Raw genomic sequence first — 4,511 nt, 5'->3', positions numbered from 1 at the left:
AGGCACCAAACACATACAAAGTACACATACAGACCTGCAAACAAAATACCTATAAACACAAAATTAAATTAAATTTTAAAAATAGAATTAAAATTTCTCTCCAGAGAATAAAGCAAAGGGGCAAAGAAATGGGGTAGGGGAAAAAGATATTAAACTATTAAACATATAAAAATCAGAAGAGTAAATGAGCTTCAAAAAGAGAGGAAAAAAATTAAAAGAAAAGTTTGCTGCCCCTAGAGGCATTGCATGTGTGGCTGCTGTGTCACATGTGCATCCGTAGGTGACAGAGAAGCTGTGTCTATGAGCAGTGATCTTACCGATGAACATCTGAATGAACATTCCCTGGAAAAGCAAGCCTGAGATGACCTCAAAGCTACACAAGCCCAGATGGGCCTCCCAGGGCAGAGAGCAATCTGAAGACTAGAAGACCACACCTGGGACTGCAGGCCAAGGGTGGGAGTGAGCCAAAAACAGTGGCCCTGACATAGGGCCACTCAGGTGGGCACAGGTGAGGAGCGAGCCCAAGAAGACCACCAGACCAACACCATGGGCCTGGACAGGAAGTTAACCTAAAATGACTACCAGTCCTGTGCTGTGCAGGCCTTGGGGAAGATCCCAGACACTCAGAGACCCCAGGTACCAGTAAATAGGTAAGTGGTGGAGAGATGGAAGAGAAAGAGAATCAGAAGGATGTGGGCACAATGAAGAGAGGCAGAACCGGAGACTCGAGGGTAGTGAGGGACAGCCTGATGTGAGAATGTCATCTGGGACCATAGTGGAGTCCTGGAAACCTCCTTTGCTGCCACTGGGGACCATTTCTAGAGTCATGGCACTACAACAACAGGGGTCTGTTACCACCAAAGGCCAGGCAGAAGTTCCTGATCTGGGCTGCGGCCAGGGGGACAAGTTGATACCTAATGGCTGTACACATCTGGCCTCAGCCCTCACCTGGGCATCATGGGAGACCTGACCCATGAGAGCAGATGAGCAGACCTCACCCTTAACCATCTGCATTATTATGAGAGTGGCCCAGCACCTTGCAAGAGTTGCAGGTGAGCCAGCTGGAGTGTGGGAGAGCTGGCCCTACCGCTGGTCTCCTCCCTCTTCACCCTTCACCACCTGTTCCAGGTGGGAGACCCAGCCCTGGGGTCATGAGAGAAGGAGAGCTGGCCCTGCCCCTCACTTGCTCCTGGATTCAGGAAAGCTGGCCTTGCCCCGCACCTGCTACTGGACTTGGGAGAGTAGGCCCTGGCCCTCACCTGGTCAGAACAGTAGAGCTGGCTCTGGATGTGGAGGTTTCAGGTGAGCTATTCTTGGGGGCATAAGATGGGAGAGCTGGACCTGCCTCTTGTCTGCTGTGCAATGGCTAGGATGAGGGAGAGAACCATGGCAGGAGGGAGAGCTAGTCCCAGGGTCATGAGACTTGGAGAACTGGCCATGTCTCTCATCAGCTGCAATACTCAGGAGAGCAGCCCTTTACTTCACCTGGACAACAGGGTAGGGCTGACCGTAGTTGCAGGGATTTCAGGTGAATTGGCCCTGAGAGCATGAGAGAGGAAGAATTAGAGGGCTTACCATCGCAGATACCTCTCAGACCCATAGCCAAAGCTTTGAATTGGGCCATCCCAACATCTACCTCATCGATGAACCTCTGGAGAGCATAAAGAGGCTGGTGGCCCTACAGACTCAAAACTACAGGATCCCCATGACACAGGGCAACAACAGGATGTCAGAGAGGAGTCCCAGTGTGAGGATCCAGTATTGATTGAGTAGCAGAAGCCAGAGAGAGACCTCATATCAGACCCGTAGTCATTGCAATGAACACTTATAAGCAAGGTGTGGACAAGGGGTATACTGTGGGACACACTGTGATACACTGTGGCCTCCACAATGAGATTTTTTTTTTTACTGTGTTGGGGGGTGGAGATTGAAGAGGTGGAGGGTTGGGACAAGGGGAGGGGAAGATGAGTGAGACTGGGGTACATTGAAGACCAAAAAATGGTAATTTTAAAGGGTTCTCACAGAGAAATATAATGTCATACTCATAGAAACATGGGTCACAATGGTATTAGATCTAGCCTCATTAGATATCAGAAAATAATAGCAGTGATATTTTTTAAATTTACAAGAAAAGCTACTTTATAGACTTGGAAAATGTCTACCCAGGGAAACTACCTGTGAGACTAAATGAAAGACATTTTGGGAGAGGCAAGGTCTTAAAAATTGTCTCCCTATGTTCCCAGCCTTAAGAAACAACTGAAGAGTGTTTTACACAGAAGAGGGACTCTCTAGAGTAAACCACACAGAACTCAGAAAATGTGGGGATTCAACAGGAAAGCCCCAAGCTCTGTTTTCAGGATAATGTTGGAGGACATTCGTTGTGACAGCTGGGGAAAAGGCAAAGAATCCAGGGAGGGTCTCCAGGAAGAAAACAGGTAGATGACAAGTTTTGCAGAGAATCATGAGAGGACAAAATAAGAGAAGCTTGGGTTGAATTTACACTGATGTAAATTAGACACGAGATGAAAGGAGCAGGTGAGGGTGGCTTTATGTAAATAGGTCTGAAATATGCAGAAACAAGTGTTAGACAGGGTGGACATATCTGCACACCATGTATGTATGTGCACACACATATGCAGCCACATGTGAGCATAAAGTACAAAATGGAGATCTGTCTGTGCACCATATGTGCATGTGCACACACACTCCCATGTGCCCTAGCATGTGAGGAGAGGGAAGAATCACACTGTATCCACAGGACCTGTTGATAGATTCACACTGTTTTCTGGGAACTCAGCTAATTACAGACTGTGGTTTCTCTTGTCTGTTTGTCCTGACCCTGGATGGTTAGAAAGTGAGAAAGCTCTGCTAAATCTGCCAAACAGCCTAGTGCGCTGTATCTTCCAGTGAACCACATTTCCCAGTTGCGGTCAACCATAAGGTTTTGAGTTGAGGCTTGCAGAGTCTGATGGCCTTGCAAAGCCTTGGGGTCTGCGTTATAACTAGCCTGTTTGCAGTCTGTCATAGAATCTGCCTCACACGATGTGTTTGCATGTCTCTGTGTAGTGTTTCCACTCACTGTGACAGGATTCACTGTGACAAAAGGCTTCCTCTTGACCTCGGCAAGGCGGAGTCTCAGTGAAAGCCACGATGAAGTGTGTTCTGCAAGGGTCCCCCTTTCCTGTTTTGCTTACTCTTTCCTGTTACTACTGTTGATAGCTGTTGTTTGTTATATGACATGAGACACACAACAAAGTCTTTAAAATAGTCTTCATTTTACACAACTCAGGAAGTACAGATTACAGCAGGACAGCAGTGGAATTGCAGCCTAGCCAGAAAGAACAACTGAGGTGCCAATGGCCTCAGGCTGGCGATGGCACCACGTCACTGAACGATATGCCAGCTGGAGATCTGGGTTCAAGTCCTGGATGGGAATGAAAGGAAAAATAATTCAACATGTTTTTATTGGGGATGTTTAGAAACTATCAAATATAGAAGACTGTAAATGTAAGAAATCATCAAAATATAACTTATAATAATTCACATCACAAAACACTGTGTCACATAAATATAATATAAATATATTATCTATAAGAGATAATTATTGTGATACATATTTTTGAGATATGTAAAACTGCTTCATTTTTTGACTTCTTTGTTCCTCATATATAGATGAATGAGTTGTTATTGGCACATAACTAAAATCACTAAGGTAACAATACTTTTTAAAAAATATTTATTTCTTTATTATTTTTATATGGATGAGTGTTTGCCTATATGTATGTATGTGAAACATATATATGAAGATAAGAAGATGATATTAAATTCTTTGGAACTGGAGTTCCAGACAGTTATGAGCTGCCATGTGGGTGCTAGGAACCAAACCCAAGTCCTCTGCAAGAGCAGTCAGTGCTCTTATCTGCTGAGTCATCTTTCCACCTCTAAAGAGAGTACATTTGATACAAAGACCACACAGTGGAAAATTCCTGCAGTGTCCTTAGAATCTAGGACCAGTGCATACCTTGCTCTACACCCTTGTCAACTTACAGGGTCATCAAATCTCTGACCCCATAAGTATGTCACATAAATACAGCAAAGAGGTAGGGAGGATGATCACTGGAGTTCTCTACCTATCCAAAAATTCTGTTTCTCTTGCAAAGACTTTGGATTCAGCATCCAAGTACCAAGTAGCCATTGAGGTATCTGCTTATGCATGCCAAATCACCTAAAACCTAACAGCTTCACCAGCAAGACTGTCTTATTGTTTCTGGGTCAGAAACCCAGATTCTGCCAAGCTGGCAGTGTCTTACTTGGGCACTCTCACAGGGCTACATCAGCCAAAACCACAGTCGGCACAGGATGAGTGAGGATAGGATCTTCTAAGCTCACTCGGGTCTGTCAGCAGAATGGCTTCCTCCAGGGTTGGTGGACTAAGAGCCTCAAGTTCTTGATGGCCAATGGCCAGAGACACATGTCCCTCCTGTACAGGTTCCCCTACAGACAGGGCTATT

The 4,511-nt window shown here is 45.4% G+C and overlaps 1 pseudogene; it reads left to right on the top strand.

The window, feature by feature from the left end:
- Positions 1-226: 226 nt before the first annotated feature.
- Positions 227-351, top strand: LOC115031016 (annotated as a pseudogene).
- The last annotated feature ends 4,160 nt before the right edge of the window (positions 352-4,511 follow it).

Source organism: Mus caroli, chromosome 4 (genome assembly GCF_900094665.2).
Source record: "Mus caroli chromosome 4, CAROLI_EIJ_v1.1, whole genome shotgun sequence".
Classification (NCBI taxonomy): domain Eukaryota; kingdom Metazoa; phylum Chordata; class Mammalia; order Rodentia; family Muridae; genus Mus; species Mus caroli.
Note: the sequence above shows the minus strand (reverse complement) of the source record. Positions and strands in the feature narration are given on the sequence as shown.